A 24,002-nucleotide genomic window follows, 5' to 3' on the forward strand; every position below is an offset into this window, starting at 1 on the left:
AGGGATCATTGATCAGTATTTTTTTTTCACAGTTTGTTTGTTTTTAAATTTTTTGTTTGTCAAATATTAGTGATAGTGTTTGTATGAATATTCTAGTTATCCAGGGACTATATTTAGGCCCTAGGGATCATTGATCAGTCCTTTTTTTTCAAAGTTTGTTTGTTTGTCAATATTTAGTGATAGTATATGAATATTCGAGTTCTCCAGGGACTACATTTAGGCCCTAAGGATCATTGATCAGTCCCTGGAGTTGTGTTTTATTTGTGTGTTTGAATAAAGTCAAAATTTAAAGTTCTATACTGAATCCATCCACGAAGAGTAACCATGAATTTTGGGGCTATTCTCTAAAGATAGCTGAATGCAGTTGATTCAAAAGAGGTGTAAGATGTCCACAAAACAGGCTGTGTGTGTGTGTGTGTGTGTGTGAGGGGGGACTCAGACTCCAGATTTTTGGCTGATTTTTCTTTTTTCTACAGATATTTGTAGGGAGAGGGTGTCATCATGAAAAATACTATTTAATAACGAATCACAAACATGTGCTCCAATCCATCCTCCAATACCTATCCGTTATTCCACAAATTATATATGCATAGTTTTGATTTGAAAGACGCTGTAACATTTCTATATGGGTGAGTTGAAGAAGAAGGGGGTATCAAGCCCCAGGGCCCAGCCTGGGTCTTCTAGTTACAAATATCATTAATGTACACATTATTTTGAGTCCAAAATTCAACGATGCCTAACTTTTTACAAAATGTGACGATGAAGACTCCGTTTTAACATGGGATAATCGCATAACTTGGCATACTTCCTTTCTGTCGGTTGTTACCCCCTTGCATCCCACATTATGTTGACCCAAGAGGAATATTCTTTAGGTCTTTCGACCATTCTGACAAAAATTAATTCGCTGAAATTATGGTCGGGTGCCACGCATGCTCCAGAGAACACAAAAGGCAATGGGGCGTCCCCTGTTCCATCTAGTCATCCATAAGGAGCACTAGATATCATAATTCCTGATCGAAGGAGCCTCCTCCCAAATTGGTCTGAGCATAGGTTCTATATGATGAGCCCAAGAAAAAATAAATAAACAAAGCATGGGAGGCTCATCACAGTTTCATTGTACAGATTATGAAATCATTATAAGTGACATGATAGGAAACATAATACAGATGATTATGACATACACAAGAGATGGGTTGATGCTCAAATTTACCTCAGAGTCAAGACTGCTTCAAATTCATAATGGTGATAAGATTCTCGATTCTGATTCGTAGCCAAATTGTGAGTGCTATGTAATAAACATACTTTGTTTACACTTGGTGAAGTCTGATGGGTGTGATAATCTCTCCTCCCTCTTAAGAAAGGTAAATATTTGGTCATTTGAAGTATAATTCCCATTTGCTTACATTTGAAAAGCTTAGGATTTGATTTAGCAGGTTCTTGTTTTTCTGATTTTTACATAAGTGAAAAGAATTATTTCTTGATCAGAAAAAGTACAAAACTGATTTAGCTTTTTGTCGTCAAGTGTGGTAACAATTTGGGCTTCCCTTATTTAACCATATTATTACCTACATATTTGATAAAATAAAAAAAACCTATCAATCTCTTTTCGAACCAATTGAAGATAGAAACACAATAATCAAGAGAGGAACGGGGGAGGAGGAGACAAACAACAAAGAAGGAAAGGGAGGGACAAAGAAAGGGGAAGGAAACAGTGGCTGAGAAGCACGAGAGAAAGAGAGATTGAAAAGGATGAGAAAATGCAAACGAACCAATTGAGAGCAACCAGATTAATAAACACAAAAAAATTAGCAAGGGAAGGGGAACACACCCACGGACGATGAAAACATCAAAAGAACAACTTAGATTAACATTTGCTGGAATGGAATTTCTAAGTAAGCTTGAACCCACAGTGACCAATTTAAAGCCGCTGAAGCTGACCTTAGAGCAATTAGAAATAAACCAATTAACTGGGAACACTATATAGTTACTGAAAACAATTATGTTTGGAACTTTAAGAGTAGAACAAGTTATGAGAACATGATAATAAAATCAAAAACAGAGTTCATGTGCAGGGTTTTTTCATATGACATTTCCTTTTTTACGACATTATGCAAAAAAATATCCTAAAAGTATGCCTCAGAAAGACGTCCTAAAAGTATGACAGGAACCTGTGCTTGACGTATTTTAGGATATATCGCCTTGCAGTAAAGATTATAAGGGAGTGCACTACTTAAATTTTTTTATCATCTTTACTTTTACGGTGGTATTCTGGTACGTAAGCACTGGCTCTTTCGTACCCGAACCCTCAAGAAGTAGCGGGATTCTTCTGTTTATCCCATACAATCAATTTGATTTACTTATTTTTGAGGGTCATGAAGAACTCAGGCCCCTCAATTCCTACCCCCCTCCCAAAAAAAAAATCCGCATATGTGCTAGTGTTACATAAATCTTTCTATATTAAAAAAAAAAAAACATATAATGTCTATTTGAAATGAATCATTTGACATAGTAAAGACCGATATGTCTCCTATGATTTTTTTTTTTTTTTTTTTTTGGCTTCGTCATAGCGAAAGTTCAGGGAGGACTTCTTCAACCGCAAACTAAAAGTTCTCATAAGGGTAAAACAAGTTGCTTCAACGCCCCATGCGCCCAGACCCCCACAACTCGTCCGATGCAATTTCTAGACGGCGATTTTAGCCAGAACGACCCGAAAAGTAAAACTAATAGGCCCTCTAGGACGAACTGCTTCGTAGAGCGCCAGGGGATAAGGACCCCCAATTTCCAACAATAGTCCCCTTAAAGAAGAGGCTTTAAAGATACATATTAATAGAAAGGCGGTTATATTACAACTTGTTGAAATTAGAGTCACAAAAAGGACTTTCATCTCCTTGATTGGATGGCCCAAACTGGAGTTCTTCACAAAGTTTTCTTCTTGTAAAATTGTTCCTTTTGAAGATACGATAGCCTTATTACCAAAGCATATTGGCAAAACATTACTATTATAGATATATACAAATATGGTAATAAAAAACTACATGAAAAGAATGATTCAAATAATGAACATCAATTAAACTTGAAAAATACAGTTTTTCCGCAAAAGGTAAAGAGCAAATTTAGCGAGCATAAATTAGTATATGCAAAATACTGGTCTTAATACTTCGTTATTATAATTATTACAAGTTTAAGGAAAATGAATTTAAAAGGAAACAAATAATGGATTAATGAGTGATGGATCCAAATCTTTAAACTAAATGAATTGCCACAACATAGCTCATATTGAGGATTTATTCCCGTAAAATTTCGCTAGTTTGAGCAGTACTTCCTTTTTATTTCCCTTTTTTAATAATGAAAGTGTCAAGTTTTTTTCACAGGAAAGCTCAAAGGACACTCATTCAGGGGGGTCTGAAAGAGAGGCAAACCATACCTATTTGTAGTAATTTCTATTTGTTTTATTGAATTCATAGTAACTTCTAAGTTTAACTTGCGTTTCTTCACTCGTATTAATTTGTGTTCGTTTTTAGTTTGATATTCTTCATAAGTTAATTTTGCGCTAGTTTTAAGTTCCCTCTACAGTTTGTGGGCAAACTCTGGTTATCTATTAAATTTAAAAAAGGACTCATGAAGAAAAAGTAAAGTATTATTCAACTTCTGTTACTAGTTCACAATCTGAACTTTCAACATTATGCAATAAACCTTAAATTTTAAAAATGAAAGAATTTAAGTTCATGAAAAAATAAGTCTTAAATCCTGGATGGAATGACAAACTTGGCAATGCTCTATAAATGACACAGACATAAAATAGTTTTTTTATTATCAAAGTCTATAAACGCATTAAATTACGATATTTAGACAGCTCATAAAGAAGAGGCAATTAATAATTAATGTTTCAAGAGGATTTGTTTATCTTCAATCAAAGATTTGCCAAATAGGAAATTGTTCTCAATCCTGATACTGATTTTGATTCTCAATTGGGGGATATTTTCACTGAAAAGTACCTCTTTTGATATTTTCACTGACCCCCGCTCCCCCCTCCCCGCCCTGGTTCCCTCAGTGTAAGGATCCAGAGGAACTAGCAAGTCGAGAACCCTCTTAGAAAATTCAGAGTCACGCTTTTTTCAACGAAGTTTCTATCGTTCGAAATATATTAAAAAATATTTCGACATCATCTTTATGCTGCATTAAATAAAAAAAAACAAGTTTTTTAAACTGAAAGTAAAGAGTGACATTGAAACTTAAAACGAACAGAAATTATTCCTTATATGAAAGGGGCTGTCCCCTCTTCAACGCCTCGGTCTTTACGATAATTTTTTTATTTTTATAAAAAATGAAGTTTTGAGACAGAGTTAAACTTTAGCGTAAAGAGCGAAGCATTGAGGAGGGGACAGCCCCTTTCATATACGGAATAATTTCTGTTCGTTTTAAGTTTTAATGTCACTCCTTACTTTCAGTTTAAAAAACTTGTTATTTTTATTTAATTTCTGATCCTTTTTTAGTTAATGCAGCTTTTATTTTGGCTCACCGTCATTAAATAAGTAAACAAAATTTGCATAAAATTTTTATTCTTCTTTTGCTAAATGGATGTCTCTAAATTTGGTTCTGACATAATTTACAAATTAACTTACAAAACGAATTTGTATATTTGTATATTTTTCTTCTGGCAAAAAATACGTTGCAGATATAGTTGCAGATTTTTGCAGATATGAGCTTGAAACCTATGTAATAGGGTTTTCTGATACGCTGAATATGACGGTTGGATTTTCATTAAAATTCTTTCACTTGTAGGGGATGTTTCCTCCCTCTTTAAAAAATCACGTAAATTTTCTCAGGCTCGTAGCCTTTGATGAGTAATACTAAACTTAATCAAATTTATATATTTAGAATCAACATTATAAGCCCATTCTTTTGATACACTTATTGGCATCAAAATTCCGTTTTTTAAAGTTTTGATTACTGTTGAGCCGTATCACTTGTTTTTTTTTATTAAGTATATTTTATTACGTATATGAGGGGGTCCTCCCCTTAGTCAATACCACGCTCTTTACGTTAAAAGTTAAAAAAAAAAATTAATTCACAAGCCCCTGAATCACAAAGGCCGTTTGATTAGAATAGATAGCTCTCTTGAAAGCACTAAAAAAAATGTAGCGTAAAGAGCGAGGTATTGACTTGGGGGAGAACGCCCTCATATACGTAACACTTTCTGTTCGTTTTAAGTTCTAATGTTGCTTCTTACTTCCAGTTTAAAAAACTTGTTTTCTTTTTAATTTCTGATCGTTTTTTAAATAATTATTGCTTGGAAATCCGGCTCACCCTTCATAGAAATGTCCGTTACCCCAAAAAAATATCCACCACGGTAAGATTCTCCCGAGTAACCCCCTACTCCAGCCCCCCCCCCCACCAGAAAAAAATCCTCCCTGAAAATGTCTGTATACTTCCCAATAACCAATACAATATGTAAGCAATGGGCAAAGTTCATATCTTGCAGCCCTTCCCCTGGGAACTGGGGGGGATCAAGTCATCCTAAAAGACATATTTATTAGATTTTCGACTATGCTGAACAAAATTGCTATCTCCAAATTTTAATTGGGTGACTTTTAGAAAAAAATGAGCGTGGGAGAGGGGCTAGTTGCCCTCCATTTTTGGAGGGCACGCGTCGTGATCTGTGTTGGATTAACGATTAGATACAATAAACGTATCTTACCCTATCAGAGGCAACGCTGCAGCGTTGCCTATAGTAAAGCCCATAGGGCTCCAATGTTTTATTTTTTTTTTCTAGAGGCTTTTCATATGGAAGGAGTCATCATAAAAACTTCAAAGGGGGTTCATTCAATTGGAAATCGAGAGTGCTAGTGCCCTTTTTAGTAGTCGAAAATGATTGGAGGGCAACTAGCCCCCCCCCCCCCATGCCCATCATTCCTCCAAACACATCCAATCAAAATTTTGAGATAGCCATATTGTTCGGCTTAGTTAATTTAAAAATTGAAAATATGTTTTTCAGGAGGCTAATCCTCCAACACGCTCAGGGCAAGGGTTTCAAGTATTGTCCTGGAGGCTTATAAGGTTTTTATCTCAGGCGTTGTCGTCGAAATTTCAAAACAGGCTCATTTAATTGGAAATTAAAGGGCTAATGCCATTTTTAATAGTCAAAATTGATTGGAGCCCAACTAGCCCCCCCCCCCCCCCACGCCCATCATTTCCCCAAACACACCCAATCAAAATTTTGAGATAACCCATTTTGTTCAGCGTAGTTGATTTCCAGATAGAAAATATATTTTTGAGGAGGACACTCCCCACAACCCTCAGGGCAAGGGTTTTAAGTTATGCCCTGGGGCATATAATGTTTTTATAGAAGGCTTTGTCGTAGAATCTTCTAAAAAGGCTCATTCGATTGAAAATTAAAGGGCTAGTGCCATTTTTAGTAGTCGAAATTGATGGGAGGACAGCTAGCCGTCCCCCTCCAATCCAATCGCTCTTCCATACATATCACATGGAAATTTTGTGATAGCCCTTTTTTTGAGCGTAGTTGATTTCCAAATAGAAAATATATTTTTGAGGAGGACACTCCCCCACGATCTTCAGAGCAAGGGTTTTAAGCTATGCCCTGGGGGCATATAAGGTTTTTTATAGAAGGCGTTGTCGTAGAAACTTCAAAAAAGGCTCATTCGATTGTAAATTCAAAGGGCTAGTGCCATTTTCAATAGTCGAAAGTGATTGTCGGTCAACTAGCCCCCCCCCCCACGCCCATCATTCCCCCAAACACATCCAATCTAAATTTTGAGATAGCCATTTTGTTCAGCGTAGTTGATTTTCAAATAGAAAATATGTTTTTGAGGAGGACAATTCCCCATAACCCTCAGGGCAAGGGTTTTAAATTATGCCCTGGGGGCATATAATGTTTTTATAGAACGCGTTGTCGTAGAAACTTCAAAACAGGCTCATTCGATTAGAAATTAAAGGGCTAGTGCCATTTTTAATAGTCGAAAGTGATTGGAGTGCAACTTACCCCCCCCCCCACGCCCATCATTTCCCCAAACACATCCAATCAAAATTTTGAGATAGCCATTTTGTTCAGCGTAGTTGATTTCCAGATATAAAATATGTTTTTGAGGAGGACACTCCCCCTAAACCTCAGGACAAGGGTTTTAAGTTCCGCCCTGGGGGCAGATAAGGTTTTTATAGGAGGCGTTGTCATAGAAACTTCAAAAAAGGCTCATTTTATTGTAAATTAAAGGGCTAGTGGCCATTTTCATAGTCGAAAGTGAATGGAGGGCCACAACCCCCGTCCCCTCCGAGCCCATCATTTCCCCAAACACATCCACCAAAAATTTCGAGATAGACATTTTGTTCAGCGAAGTTTATGCCTAGACAAAAATATATTTTTGAGTAGAGTACCCACATACAAACCTCAGGGCACGGGGGTTAAGATATGCACTGGGGGCACATAAGGTTATTCTAGAAGGCGTTGTCATAGAAACTTCAGAACAGGCTCATTCGATTGGAAATTAAAGGGTTAGTACCCTTTTTAATAGTCGAAAGTGAATGGATCGCAACTAGCCCCCCCCCCCCTCCACGCCAATCATTTCCCCAAACAAATCCAATCAAAATTTTGAGATAGCCATTTTGTTCAGCATAGTTTTTTTCCAGATAGAAAATATGTTTTTGAGGAGGACACTACCCCACGACCTTCAGGGCAAGGGTTTTAAGTTATGCCCTGGGGGCATATAAGGTTTTTTTATAGAAGGCGTTGTCGTAGAAACTTCAAAAAAGGTTCATTCGATTGGAAATTCAAAGGGATAGCACCCTTTTTAATAGTCGAAAGTGATTGGAGGGCAACTAGCCCCCCCCCCACGCCCCTCAGTCCCCCCAATACATCCAATCAAAAGTGTGAGATAGCCATTTTGTTCAGCGTAGTTAATTTTTAGGTAGAAAATATGTTTTTGAGGAGTACAATTCCCCATAACCCTCAAGGCAAGGGTTTTAAGTTATGCCCTGGGGGCATATAAGGTTTTTATAGAAGGCGTTGTCGTAGAAAATTCAAAAAAGTTACATTCGATTAGAAATTCAAAGGGCTAGTGCTCTTTTTAATAGTCGAAAGTGATTGGAGGGTACCTAGCCCCCCCCCCACACCCATCATTCCCTAAAACACATCCAATCAAAATTTTGAGATAGCCATTTTGTGCAGCATAGTTGATTTCCAAATTGAAAATATATTTTTTAGGAGGACACTCCCCCACAACCCTCAGGGCAAGGGTTTTAAGTTATAGCCTGGTGGCATATAAGGTTTTTTATAGAAGACGTTGTCGTAAAAACTTCAAAACAGGCTCATTCGATTGGAAATTAAAGGGCTAGAACCCTTTTTAATAATCGAAAGTGAATGGAGTGCAACTAGCCCCCCCCCCCTCCACGCCAATCATTTCCCCATACACATCCAATCAAAATTTTGGGATAGCCATTTTGTTCATCATAGTTGATTTCCAGATAGAAAATATATTTTTGTGGAGGACACTACCCCACGACCTTCAGGGCAATGGTTTTAAGTTATGCCCTGGGGGCATATAAAGTTTTTTTTATAGAAGGCGTTGTAGTAGAAACTTCAAAAAAGGTTCATTCGATTGGAAATTCAAAGGGATAGCACCCTTTTTAATAGTCGAAAGTGATTGGAGGGCAACTAGCCCCCCCCCCATGCCCATCATTCCCCCAAATACATCCAATCAAAATTTTGAGATAGCCATTTTGTTCAGCGTAGTTAATTTTTAGGTAGAAAATATGTTTTTGAGGAGTACAATTCCCCATAACCCTCAAGGCAAGGGTTTTAAGTTATGCCCTGGGGGCATATAAGGTTTTTATAGAAGGCGTTGTCGTAGAAACTTCAAAAAAGTTACATTCGATTAGAAATTCAAAGGGCTAGTGCCCTTTTTAATAGTCGAAAGTGATTGGAGGGCCCCTAGCCCCCCCCCCCCTCCATGCTCATCATTCCCTAAAACACATCCAATTATAATTTTGAGATAACTAGTTTGTTCAGTGTAGTTGATTTCCAGATATAAAATGTATTTTTTAGGAGGACACTCCCCCACAACCCTCAGAGCAAGGGTTTTAAGTTATAGCCTGGGGGAATATAGGGTTTTTTATAGAAGACGTTGTCGTAGAAACTTCAAAAAAGGCTAATTCGATTGGAAATTCAAAGAGACAGCCATTTTATTAAACGTAGTTTTAAGGTCTTAAAATTATGTCTGTGAGGATGAAAACTCTCCCACAGTCCTCAGGGCAGGGGCTGTAATTTAAGTATTCTCCAAATCATTTTTATTATTTTTTATGGAAAAAATGCTGGTATACACTTAAGAGAATGCTCATTTGATTGGAAATTGAAAGTTCTTTTTCACTTTTTAAGAGTCAAAAGAGATTGGAGGACAACTAGCCCCCCCCCTCCTCCACGCCCTAAATGCATCAGATAACAATTTTGTTAAAAATAGTTGAAAGGTTAAGTAACAAAACTCTGGCGTCGACAAAACCCCCCAGGGCCCGGGGGCAGGAAGGGATTCTCGTATAAACTTCAGAGAGGGCTCATTTGATTGGAAATCTTGGAAGAAGAGGAGCCCCTACAGCATCTGCTTCAACTATTGCCATTTCAGCGGTCATATCCAATATAGAAAATGGATTATTTATCTATGAATCTGCTACAGAATGTCTCATGAAGAAACTTGAAACTACCCTCCATGCAATTTTAAGAAAAGCTGTTGGCTGCCTAAATCAACTCCTTTTGCAGCAATGTACTGCGAACTGGAGATCCAGTCACTTCATTCCAGAAGAAGAAACATCCTTGCAAGATATTTTGCAAAGAAGATAAAACTCAAGAATCACATTAACTATCAAGACATTTTTAGTTACCACAATCCTGATGCCTGTTTTAAACCAAATGAGATGCTCTCTTATCAGATTCCTTTGCCTTCCTGGCGCAAAAGAATTTAGGTCGAATGGCAAAGTGACTGTTAATTTAGATGAAGATTCTTCTAAGGCCTCCAGACGACATAGTGAAATGTTTATTCCCAAGATCAGTGTCACAAAAAATGAAAAGGACGCCCCCCAAGCATTGATGAAAGTTATCTTCTTAGGAAAAACGGCAGAATATCAGGACTACACTCAAGTTTACAGAGATAGCTAAAAGATGGAAAAAACACACAGTTGTTCAGTTGTCATACCCTCCCAGAGTCTATCTCTTTCGTACCGTTAATCCCCTAACCTGACAATTTTTTCTGCTGAGCTTATTGCAATCAAATTTTATCTTCCAGCCACATCAAGTCAAATGGACCTCAGACACCAGAAGAACATAGTCTGCACTGATTCACTCGTGGTAATGAATTACCTTTCATACCCGCAATGCCAAGCAAGAAAACACTGGCGGATCCAGGAGAGCTGGGGGGGACCCTGCCCCCCCACCAGATTTTTTATGGCACCCTCTTTTCCTGTTTTTTTCTTTTTTTATTCTTTTTTTTAGAATAAATTTATCAATTTGGTCAATTATTGGCACCTTTGTCACATTGGACCTCCCTGCAAGAAAAGTTGGCATCCAGATCAAAAACATGGTCACACAATTATCAAGAAAGGGTATACAAGTTTTATTTCTCTGGAATCATCCACAATGTTGGATAGCAAGAAATGAACTAGCAGACCTGGCTGCAAAACGAGCTCAATCACATCTATCTTTGCAAAAGTCACCAAGTCATTCATCCTGCGTGAATCGCTCAAGCAACCACGGGAAAACATAGACCGTTACCAGTATGGCGGCCTAAAAGGTTGCAATACCTCGATATACCTCGTGCGCCTAGTTGACATTATCTTTAAGTGGCTGGACAAGGGCAGTACCTTCATCGACCTAACTCTCGCCGATTTCAGGAAGGCATTTGACCTGATTTGTCATCTTACGGCAGCAAAAAATATGCGAGCAATGGGCGCACAGAAGCGGTCTCTTGCATTAGTGATGAGCTTCCTTCAGGACAGAATGCAGTGTGTATTTCCATTGTTTGAAGGTGACTTGATCTCATACTGGTCTAAACTTACCTGTGGAGCCCCTCAGGGTACAAGACTTGCTGGTTTCATATTTATCTCCCTCATCAACTTCCTCCTTCAGAATTTCGAAGAGCAACTCAAATTCGTTGACGATTTATCATTTGTCCTCAAATACCTCGTGAGAGAAGGTGTAATCGAACGTCAGTTCAGCGAGACCCTTCTGACATCCTTCTCTGAGGACTGTGAACGTTACAAGCTGACACTGAATGCAGATAAATCAATGATCCTCAGGTTTTACCCCTTAAAACGTGATCTGGAATTCCCGCAAGTCCCTTTCCCTGTTGTACCATCTGCAAAAATCCTCGGAGTCACATTATCGATGGACTGCACATTCACCGAACACGTGGAGAAGGTTATTAAGGCTGGCAATGCATCACTTCAGACCCTAGTCCTGATGCGCAGGTTTGGCTGCGACACTCAAAGCCTAAAAAATGCCTATATTACGTATGTGAGACTACTCGAATACGCCGTCGCTGTCTGGGGACCTTTTGTCCAGAGCACCCACTACCTTTGCGATGACCTTGAATCTTTGCAGAAACGACCTGTTAACATAATCGTTGGTAACAGAAGTGACGACTACAACGAACTCTTGCAAGAACTGAACCTTGAATCTCTCAGCGACAGACGATTATCACTGATCATCTCCCTCGGCAAGTCACTGCTATCTTTGCCCCATTACAGACTGATCCTCCCACCCGATGCTCCTGTTAACCAAAGAACCAGATCCCAGTCGAAATTGCAACCCCCGGTCTTCTGGACCAACCACTACAAAAACAGGTTTGTCCCCTTTTTCGTAGAAGCATACAACAAGACTTAGTGTTATTTGTATTCGCGTGTTAGTGTTCTTATAGTGTTATTATATAAAAAAACAAGTTTTTTAAACTGAAAGTAAGGGGCGACATTAAAACTTAAAACGAACAGAAATTATTCCGTATATGAAAGGGGCTGTCCCCTCCTCAATGCCTCGCTCTTTACGCTAAAGTTTTTTATTGTTTTAAAAAATAAAGTTGTGAGACAGAGTCAAACTTTAGCGTAAAGAGCGAGGCGTTGAGGAGGGGACAGCCCCTTTCATATACGGAATAATTTCTGTTCGTTTTAAGTTTTAATGTCGCCCCTTACTTTCAGTTTAAAAAACTTGTTTTTTTATTTAATTTCTGATCGTTTTTTAGTTAATGCAGCTTTTATTTTGGCTCGCCGTCATTGAATAAGTAAACAAAAATTGCATAAAAATTTTACTTTTCTTTTGCTAAATGGCTTTCTCTAAATTTAGTTCTGACGTAATTTACAAATTAACTTACGTAACGAACTTCTATAGTCGTATATTTTTCTTCTGGAAAAAAATACAAAGTTGCAGATTTTTGCAGATATGAGCTTGAAACCTATTTTATAGGGTTTTCTGATACGCTGAATCTGACAGTGATTTTCATTAATTTTTTTTCACTTTTAGGGGATGTTTCCCCCCTCTTTAAAAAAATCAGGTAAGTTTTCTCAGGCTCGTAGCCTTTGATGAGTAATACTAAACTTAACAAAATTTATATATTTAGAATCAGCATTATAAGCCCATTCTTTTGATACATTTATTGACGTCAAAGTTCCGTTTTTAAAAGTTTCGCTTACTATTTAGCCGTATCGCTTGTTTTTTATTATTGTTTTTTTTTATTACGTATATGTTACTACATATATGATGGGGTTCTCCCCTTAGTCAATACCACGCTCTTTAAGTTAAAAGTAAAACAAAAATTTAATTCACACACCCCTGAATCACAAAGGCCTTTTAATTAGAATAGATAGCCCTTTTTAAAGCACTAAAAAAAAAAAACTGTCGCTTAAATTGCTAGGTATGTAATTTGGGGAGACCCCCCTGATATACATAATGGTTTGTTTTCATTTTAAGTTCTAATGTTGCGTCTTAATTTCAGGTGAAAAAACTTGTTTTTTTTTATTCAATTACTGATCGTTTTTTAAATAATGCTTGGAAATCCGGCGCCCCCTTCATAGAAATGTCCCTTACCCCAAAGAAACATCCTCCACGGAAAGATTCTCCCGAGTAACCCCCTCTTCCAGCCCCCCCCACCAAAAAAAAATTCTTCCTGAAAATGTCTGTATACTTCCCAATAACCAATACAATATGCAAGCAATGGACAAAGTTCATAACTTGCAGCCCTTCCCCTGGGAACTGTGGGGGATTAAGTCATCCTAAAAGACATATTTATTAGATTTTCGACTATGCTAAACAAAATGGCTATCTCAAAATTTTAATTCGGTGACTTTGAGAAAAAAATGAGCGTGGGAGGGGGCCTAGCTGCCCTTCATTTTTTTTGGTCACTTAAAAAGAGCACTAGAACTTTAAATTTCTGATCAAATGAACCCTCTTTCGATCTTCTACGACCACTGGTTCAATGCGACTACCCTTGGGGAAAAAAAACAAACAAACAAAAAAACGCAAACAAACAGATACACACGCATCCGTGATCTTTCTTCTGGCAAAAAATACAAAATTCTACATTTTAATACATAGGGGCTTAAAACCTCTACAGTAGGGTTCTCTGATACGCTGAATATGATGGTGTGAATTTCATTAAGGTTCTACAACTTTTAGGGGGTCTTTCCCCCTTTTTTCAAAAACCAGCCAAATTTTCTCAGGCGCGTAACTTTTGATGGGTAAGATTAAACTTGATGAAACTTATATATTTGAAATCAAAATTAAAATATGATTCTTTTGATGTATCTATTGGTACCAAAATTCCGGTTTTTAGAGTTTTGGTTACCATTGAGCCGGGTCGCTCCTTACTTACAGTTCGTTACCACGAACTGTTTGATTATAGTGTTATTTGTATTTTTTTTTCATATTGCTGTAAAGACGACATAAATTAGCCATGGCTACGCTGTTCGATCTTAATAAACCTATGTCTATGTCTCTCCTAACTGGATCTCATCACTTACACCCCTATTAGTGGTCCTCAATTAGTTCCAAAATCTTTGATGAAGAAGAGACTTGGCTCCATTTTTCACATACACAGCTCCTAGATCTCTATGATTACAAACAGCCTTCAAAAGAAATCTACCTCCCATCCCGTATCCTTTCAATGTGCCTATTTTACCTCAAATGTGGCCATGCAAAAACAAGATCAACCCTTTTCGAATGGAAGATGCCCCCCTAATTGTGACACATGTGGAGTGTATGAAGACATACACCACCTCATTCTTAGCTAAGGAAAATACGACAAGGAGAGGATAATATGAAGGAATTGCCACGAGAAGTCATTTAAAGTATTCACAATGTGTGATGTTCTGGGTCTTCATACATCACCACATTGGGTTAGAAAACCAAGCACAAGCTGTTTAGGTAGATTTGTTCATACTGTTGGCTTGGTTCACTCCCTCAATTTTTTTATATCTTCTATTTACAATTTGGTTCCCTCTCTCTATAATTTTATTTTTAAAGTTATTTTATATACTTGTATTTTATCTGTTTATATTTAGAAATTATACTTTTGCTTCTTGTCATATATTAGGCTAATAAAGGCATATTTTTGCATGCATGTATATCTATTGTTTCATTATGTGACACAGTATAAAGTATAAATCTTTTATTTATAATAAATGTGTTATACATGCATTATAATTGCATGACAAAAAGTAAATGTATAATTTTGATTCTTATTTTATTACACAGACAATTACTGCAGGAAAATAACCCTTATCAATAGAACCGATAGACCGACAATAAAAAATAAACATTGCTACTGGTACAATTGCATCCCAACCCTTGCCTAATGCCTGGATAGGTTGTATAAAAAAGTTTGGGAATATTGCTGGGTATTTATTTCAAATTGACATTATGAACCAGATTAGTAAATTTAAAGTACCATAGACATCAAAATTAAAACATTATTGACCCTGGATGCATCTTAGATCTATTCTTACCAGAAAACCTTATTTTTCAAAGATTTTATTTTGGCTGTTCAAAATTATGAATTTTTAGGATAGTACCATATTTTCGTCAGTGCTGCCACAATGAACCATGAAAATTAATAAGCTAAACTAATTAGTCAATTTCACAATACTTTTTGTAATTAGGAGTCTGTGTTCTACGTCATACCTTCGAAGCGCTAGTGGTGAGAATATCTACGACCAATCACAATGCCTCCACCAGTGGGAGGACCACTTTGAGAAACTGCTCAACTCAGATCCACCAGACCAGACGGACCACGAGCTAGCGGCTGCTGTGGCTACTACCATACCTGCTCCTGATGGTCCTGAATTTACAGCTGAGGAGATAAAAGCTGCCACCCGCAAGCTAAAGAATAACAAAGCGCCAGGAATATGTGGCCTAACATTGGAATTCCTTAAAAATGGGGGTCCAGCCATGATCCTCTGGCTACAAATGCTGTTTAACCTTGTGTGGCACTCTGAAAAAATCCCCTCAGACTGGAAGAAGGGCCTACTTGTACCAATCTACAAGAGGAAGGGGAGCAAAGCAGAATGTAGCAATTATCGTGGCATAACTTTACTCTCAGTTCCTGGAAAGCTCTTCGCTATGCTGCTTCTCAAAAGGGCAACAAGCTACCTCCATGCCCTCCGTCTCCCCCAGCAAGCTGGCTTCATGTCAGGCAGGTCCACCACCGAGCAAATCCATACGATTAGACAGCTAGTAGAGAAAACTCTTGAATATGAGAGGAAGGCGTACATTGCCTTTGTCGATTTTCAATCTGCCTTTGACACTGTCGATAGGCAGTCACTATGGCTAATCCTCCAGTCTGCTGGCGTACCCACGAAAATCGTCCGTCTCCTCAAAGAGCTGTATAATAACACTGAAAGTCCGGTGATCGTAAATGGACGGCCTTGCGGATATTTCAAAATTAAAAACGGTGTCCGGCAAGGATGTGCCGCTGTACCTGAGCTCTTTAACTGTGTAATAGACTACATCCTGAATAAAACACAGCATGTGCAGCCGTTTGGCATAGGCTTTGCTGGAAGAGTTCCTTCAGAAGTTGACTTTGCCGACGACGTGGCACTAATATGCGAAAACTTTAGTGACCTCAAAGCTACACTCGAAACACTGGCTTCTGCCGCTGAGAAAATCGGTCTGAAAAAAAATTGGTCAAAGGCCAAGATAATGGCCGTTGAGAAAACGCCGTCCAACCCCCTGTCATCTGTGGAAACTTTTGGCTAAACTGTAGAGGTAGTTAAGCAGTTTACCTACCTTGGTTCAATTGTCTGCTCAAACGGAAGCCTAGATGCTGAAATATCAGCAAGAGCGGCAAAAGCAAACTCTGTCTTCGGTCACCTTCTAAAAACAATCTTCCATAAACCCCAGATCAGCCGCCTCACCAAAGCACGAATATATTCTGCTTTGGTTGCCAGCGTTATGCTCTATTCTGCTGAGACTTGGTTGATGACTCAGACATAGACGCTGAAGGTAGATGCCAACCAGACGAAACACCTCCGAAAAATCGAACGCTCCCGATGGTCCGACAGGGTACGAAATTCGGAAATCCTCAGGTCCTTCAAACTCCCACCCCTGTCCGAGCAGCTTGAGTCTCGCTCGCTGCGTTAGTATGGTCATCTGCTCCGTCTGCCTGCCCAAACACCCGCCCGGCTCATCTTCGATTTTGACCCAGCTGCAAATTGCTGGAGGCGTCCTATGGGAAGACCACGCACCAGATGGTCGGACGTCAGCCGTGATCGGCTCGCCTCCAGAAACATCAACCCGGCTGAAGCGACATCACATGGTGATAGGCAAGAGCAGTGTAGATTTTTTTTTTTTTTTTTGTTGCTCATTTTCTGGATCTGATAGCAGGTTTAACAAGACTCAAGGCTATACCAGCTTTAGATGCCTACACTTCCCTGTGTTTGTGAAATTTCAGCTTGTCATCAATTGTAACTCCAATGTCCCTCTTATAACTATCACTCCTAAGTACTTGTAAATTTGCAACAACAGTTAGAATATGACAAGAATGCAGTGGTTTTATCACCCAAATAGATGATGCATTTTAAGGCCAAATTCTAGTCTCAAAATAGTAGCTCATTGAAATATAAAGTTAAGATCAAGCTGGGTCATATTATTGATTGGAGAAATAAGACCCACTAGCTTTAAATCATCAGCAAACATTATTAAATGATTCTGAACAAAAGCTGGGCAATCATTTACATTGAACCTAACAGTGTTGGGCTATTGGCTAGTTGGACTAGCCATGGGAACCAAACCAGACTGTATTTTGCCACATTATCATTAAACTGGAAAATACATGGGAAATATTCAGAGAGGAAATCTACTATTCAACCTTAACCTGACCAAGTAATATATGTCTAGTGCAAGATCTTGATCAACCCGCATTGTAATTTGTCCATAAGATTAAATTAAATTGATATTGATATCAGTGGATCTTCCCTTCCTGAAGCTATGCAGAAAGTGATTAAAAAGCCTGTTGCAATCAATATGGGTAAGAATATAGTCATTAAGAATGTACTAATAGATTCATGTTTTAGGGACTGTCAAAAGAATCCTCCAAGTGAATCAGCAGCATGATAACCAATTTCTTTTAAAGCTTAGCATAAATTCTGTCAGATACCCTAGCGTTAAATGTATTTTAACTTGCAAGCCTTTAGTAAACATCATTGGTATTGATGTCCTACAATAACATTTGAAAATCCTTGGGTAGGGTAGGAAAAAGTGGCTGGGCAAAAAAATGGTGTGGTTTTGTTTGTTTCAAGCTTCAACTTTGGTCTTTACTTCCCTCAGAAAAACCTTGTTTTCTACAATTAATCTTTGCCCATTTTTAATAAAAAATTATAGAATGCACAAAGTTATGATTGAAAAATAAAACACCCAATACCAATATGCCCAATACAGCGCATAGTTCTTTCCCCAGGGACTATGGAGAGTCACATCATCACCAAAAGCCCGTTTTTTGGACCTCTGAAATATTTTGAACAAAGTGGCTATCTCAAAATTTTCATTGGACACCTTTGGGGGGAGGGAATGCAGAGGGAGGGAGCTAGCAGCCCTCTTATCTATTTCAGCACAGAAAAAGGGCACTAGCAATTTTAATTTCTATCCAAGTGAGCCATTGAACATCTCTCTGTGATGTTCTGATAACCCACTAACCTGCTAATGTTGCAGTAGCCTGCTGCTGAGCAGACAATTTATCAAACTTACTAAGGGGACTGGGAGGGGAAGTATGTTGGAGGGGTCCTTGTAAACCTTCATTTAAGGGTTTTGGACCATATTTATTACAGTGGTACTGTTTTATGCTTCCAAACCTTTCCACTTAAGAAGTGGCACCAAAAGTGCTGTTTTTAGTACTATATGGCACTTACAGATGGCAGAATTGATAAAAAGCATGTAGATATGAGCAATAACTTTCAAATAAGCCATTAAACATCTCTCTAAGAATTTCTAATAGTCCACTAGCCCCAGCTTTTCCACTTGAGACATACCACAAAAGGTGCCATTTAGCACTTAAAGATGGTTGAATTTATAGGAAGAATGTATATGAGCAATAGCTTTTATATGATCTATTAAACATCTGTATACAATGTTCCATTAGCCTGCTAGCCCCACCCCTTGGGACCTGGTGCAAAAAGTGCTATATGGCACTTGCAGATGGTGGAAGTTATAAAAACACATAGAAATGAGAAATAGCTTTTAAATAAGCTATTGAACATCTCTCTGTGATGTTCTGGTAACCCACAAGCCCTGAAAAAAAAAATGGAGACATCAGTGCTATTGATGCAAAAAAGTGATTCTTTGCTGTTCAAGGAGGGGGACTGTAATCCCCTGATTCAAGATTTACATCCATGCTGGTTCCAATGATACATTTTTATTTCAATCTGATGCCATTTTCAAGAGATTTTGGGCTTGTTTCCAAATTACCATAAATTTCTTTTTGCAATATACATTTACTTTTAAGATGAACTGAATTAATAGTTACCATTCCTGAATCAGTGTCAGATGGCGATTTTTTCTCACTAGGCACTTGTTTACAAAATGTGTTTTTTAACTTCTAGAGACCATGTGCTGTGTTTTGATCTTTACTATGTTGCACCTACTGCTGCAACTATGATTGTGACAAGAACTGCCACTGATTAGCATGACCATGTAAGGTGTTTGATGATAAAATCTTTTGATGAGCCTAAGAGTCAAGCCATACATAAGGAAACAAAGTTAAGAAAATAATTCTTACTTCATAATGTAGAGAATAATTCTAATTAACACATTTTGCAAGGGGAGAACCTTCATCTTCATTTCTTCCACTGTTGTACATTTTTTTTTTTATTTGTGAAAAATAAACATGGATTCAACCACATTTTTCTGTTTTAAAATATTCTATTTATCTAATCAAACACCATCAGTGCCATATAATTATTTCTCACAAGGATGTATAAATAGACAAATAGTATTAAATTAGGTAAGGATTGGTTACATGGCGTTGGAGTGTTTGTTTATAAACACTTTTCAAGATTTAGAGAATAGACATAAAAGGGATGGTCTTTTACTCATCTATGTGCTAAGATTTTACATCTTTTGACAAAGAACGCTTAAAAGTGAAATCTTAGCACTAAGATCTTACATCTTATGGTGTTCTTTTGCAAATGCTAGCAAGTGCAATTTAATATAATCATTCTGCTCTGGTCAGCAGTCTAAGAACAATGATGAGTATATCATCAAAGTTCTCTCATCATTGTTCTATATGGCAGAAAGATGGCATCTTTCATACTTTTTGCTAACATCAGCAAGCTGTAAGATCTTAGAACAATGATGAGTTAAAAGAACAGAAATCTTTGCAGAAAGATGTGAGATCTTAGTGCAAAAGAATGGGCCTAAATATTTAGAAATGTGATAGAAAACTGGAAATACAAGGAAAGAAGTGAAGATGAAGGTTCTCCCTCCTGCAAAATATGTTAACGAGGATTATTTTGCATATTATGAAGTAAGAATTGTTTTCTTAACATGTTTCCTTATGTATGGCTGGTCTCCTTGACCTACACCTCTTTTGAGTTTGAGACAGTATAAATTTAGGACCACTTCCCATCATTACGAGACATGTTAAAAAAAAACAATTCTTACTTCATAATATGCAAAATTATCCTAGCTAATGTATTTTCCTGGGGGAGCACCTTTATCCTCACTACTTTCCTTGTTTTTCCAGTGTTTCAATCACATTTTTCAATATTTTGTCTTTTCTCCAAGTCTTGAAAATCATTTATAAAACAAACACCCAAGTCTTTTCTTGCTAATTTAACCTAACGCAAATTTATTAACAAGCTATTAGCCTATTTCTATCTTTTTGGTAGATGGCAGTGATGCTGTTTAACTTCCCTATATAGAATAATTGAAAATGGAAAAATGCAATCAAATATGTTTATTTGGTATAAGTTTAAAATTGTGGCTCTTGATAAGGAGACATATTAAGAAAACAATTCTTACTTTAAAATGTGTATAATGATCCTAGTTAACATATTATCCAAGGGAAGAACCTTTATCATCAAGTCTTTCCTCTATAAATCCTTCTTTTTCCAGATTAAAAGAAAAAAATTACAATATTCTCCATTCTAAAACAGAATTTGTAATTCTTTTGAAATTGCTGCTATGAATTGCCAAATAAATTGTTCAATAGATAGTGTTCATCCTGGTCATTGTTAATTCTGTTTTTTTTTAATGAGCAGTGGCAAAAATACCAATTATTAATACCAGTGGCAAAAATCAAAATATTGCTATAAATATACATATACATACAGAGTATATAACCCCACCCCCTAATGTGTGAATATATAACAAAAATTGCATTCTGAACCTAAATATAACCAAATGAACTGTACCCTAACCCCTAAATATATCCAATTAATCCAAATCAGGGTATATATTTGCACATCAGGGGGGTGGGGGCAAAATTTATTTGTGATGTAAATGAAGGTTATATTTAGAATTATAATGCAATTTCTATATATTTGCATATTAGGGGGGTGGGGGTATAATAAATTTTTTTTAATGATAAAAAATGGTGTGGCTGAAATAAAATTAAACAACTATGAAATGCCAATTTCATCAACCATAAATTGCTGAATATGCAATCCTTTATCTAAATTGCAAAAAAATCAGCATAATCTTCATTATTTGCTGATATGATAAGTTTGCATTTTTGCACCAAGTCCCTGTATTAATACTTTGACTAAAAGTGCACTTTTTTTTAATAATTTCATGTCCAAGTTGCTCTGTTCTTATTTTTTGACAGCAGAATCCATTTCATGATTCAACAAAATAGCATTCAATATGACAATGAGGGCAAAACATTTTAGTTTGCAAAATGTTATGATTTATACCACTGCTTTTTCTTTAAACACATGCTATGTCATTAACTAACAATGGCCGGGATAGCACTATCTATAGAACAATTTGTTTGGCAATTTATAGGGGCAATTTCAAAAGACTTATGCATTGCATCTCAGCATGATGGTTTATTGTAAACTTTTTCTTTTAAGCTGGAAAAAGAAGGATTTTTAGAGGAAAGACTTGATGATAAAGGTTCTCCCCTTGGATAATATGTTAACTAGGATCACTATACATATTTTAAAGTAAGAATTGTTTTCTTAACATGTCTCGTTATCAAGAGCCATAATTCTAAATTTTTACCAATATGTTAACTAGGATTATTATGCATAGGGTAAGACACCCAGTAGTCGGCCACCTGCCTATTCTTGGACATAATCTTTTATACTATTTTAATCACTATTTACAATGAGCCGTTTGTATGTCCAAGTTTAGGCAGAATTGTCACTTGTTAGTAAATTCAAAAATAGGAGATGCTGTACAAGCGAAACTATTTGAATTAGTAACCTAGGCTTCTTGTTCAGAAATTCTTCAGAAATCTATTGATATAAAAATTAAGTTTCTAGGTGGTATAATACAGTAATTAGAGTAGTTTAAATGTCAAAAAGTTTTCAAAGTGATTAAAGTGTCCAACTACTGGGTGTCTTACCCTATAGTGAATTGTTGGTCAATATCTACCAAATCATACTATTGAGTTAGGAATAAAGTGAATACACCATTTGATGCCTTTTTTATACCGATTACGAATATAATAAGCATTTCTATCGGAAATGAATTTCAGCCCCCCCCCCTATATAGGCTATACCTAACCCAACCTAACCCTGAATTGGCATATATAGGAGGGGGGGGGCTGAAATTCATTTCCGATAGAAATGCTTATTATATTCGTAATCAGCATAGAAAAAGGCATCAAATGGTGTATTCACTTTAGTCCTAACTCAATAATATGATTTGGTAGATATTGACCGAACTGTTTTCTTAACATGTCTCTTTATGATGGGGACTGGACCTAAATTTATACCTTTGACACCCCTCAAAGATGACATCAGTTTTGCTATGGTATGTTATCAATTGGCTTCAGGCTCTTTATAAAAATTGCTGAAAATTTGTTTTCAAAATAACAAGTCACTATTAAGACAAAAAAGATAATAATGACCATTCCAAAATCAACTACAAATGACAATTTGTTTTGTAAATATGTTTTTAAGCTTTTGGTTACTAGGCTATGGGCTGTTTTGAGCCTTCTATGGATAACAGTGGAATTTACCTCAGAAATGATTTTTGAATTTGGGAAGAACGTAAAAAAGGGATCAAATGATTTATTCAATAGCCTATCTTCCAAGCTAAATTATATGAGCATGTATACTTTTATCCAAAAAGCTAATCTGCAGGTCTAGTAATTTTGTTTAAATAACCATCCAAAATACAATTTTACCAATCAAACAGGCATAAATAATTATTTATTGAACCTCAACCTTTTAATTATAATCTTAACTGAAACTTCTGCTGCAGACTTTAGTGAGTTCTTTGAATTTCGTCTGATTAGATTTTTCCTATTCAATTGTCTAACAAGTAAAGATCTTCACTAAGTGTTATAGGCAGCGCTAAAGCAAACGTATAATTCAGAAATGATTTGTCAATTCTGAATTGAAGTTATCAAGCATTTTGCAGGTTGCATAGGCTGCATCAAGACATGGCTAATTGTAGTTTGTAGACAGAGAAAAGCCAAGACAGATAGTCCAAGTAATTGAGAGGCAAATGTTTAAATAGCTGGGGCACGGGTAAATGGCGGGAGTATGCATGACTCTCTTATTGGACACATACTTGTTTGTTAGTTTTTGGAAAGGCATGCCTGCCTAGGGTCTCAAGCATGTTGACCAAGAATTCAAAATTGACATAAGACCGTTAGATTGCCTGTAATGAGAGGCAAACAGGGCACGCCCGCCTATGGTCTTAAGAAGGTTGACCAAGAATTTAGAATTGACACAGGACCATTAATTTGCATGAAATAACAGGCAAACAATCGTTTAAAGCCATCTTTTCCTTTCAAATAGTACCTATTCGTTGCCTACGCTCAGCCCCACATTCTGAGAAAATTTCAATTTTTCACAAATTTTTTCAAATTATCACTTGCCCGAGACTCTGGGCAGGTGGGCGCCCCCAAATCATGTCCCAAATTCCTTTCTCAATTTAGCACTGGTTTATGGATGCTCACCGTCTCCAATCACTTTCCCAATAGTATCTATTCTTTGCCTCAGCTCAGTTCATTTGTTCAGTTCATTCATTGTTTAACTGTCTGTCTCAATATGCTCGTTTAATAGCAATGGCACAAAAGATAAAGATGATTCAACATGGGCGCATATAGGCTGAATTTTAGGGGGGGGGGGGGGCTTACCTGGTCTAATTGGCGATTTCAGTGTTGTATAATTGAAATCTCAAGACAAAATATCATAGGCAGTGCAATAGCGCTACCTAAGCAAAGGGCGCTGTGGGCACAATATATTATTTATTTTAATTTTTTTAGGTCCGGGCATTCCTTTTACAAAGTAATGTCATTGAAACTTCAAAAAGAGCTCATGGAGGGCAACCATATCCCCCCCCCCCGTCA

At 37.1% G+C, this 24,002-nt stretch overlaps 1 protein-coding gene across 2 annotated transcripts in view; it reads right to left on the bottom strand.

The window, feature by feature from the left end:
* Positions 1–22,922, bottom strand: part of LOC148949388 (protein Tob1-like) — a 183,392-nt gene extending 160,470 nt beyond the window's left edge. Inside the window, exon 1 of one of the 2 annotated variants that reach the window (XM_089093410.1) lies at positions 22,870–22,922. The gene's annotated coding sequence lies outside the window, so the exon portion shown is untranslated. The remainder of the gene's footprint in view (positions 1–22,869) is intronic. The other variant, XM_089093412.1, reaches the window with a different exon arrangement.
* Between the last annotated feature and the right edge of the window lie 1,080 nt (positions 22,923–24,002).

Source organism: Artemia sp. Qi Xiang Cuo, chromosome 8, assembly GCF_049724085.1.
Source record: "Artemia sp. Qi Xiang Cuo chromosome 8, ASM4972408v1, whole genome shotgun sequence".
Taxonomy (NCBI): domain Eukaryota; kingdom Metazoa; phylum Arthropoda; class Branchiopoda; order Anostraca; family Artemiidae; genus Artemia; species Artemia sp. Qi Xiang Cuo.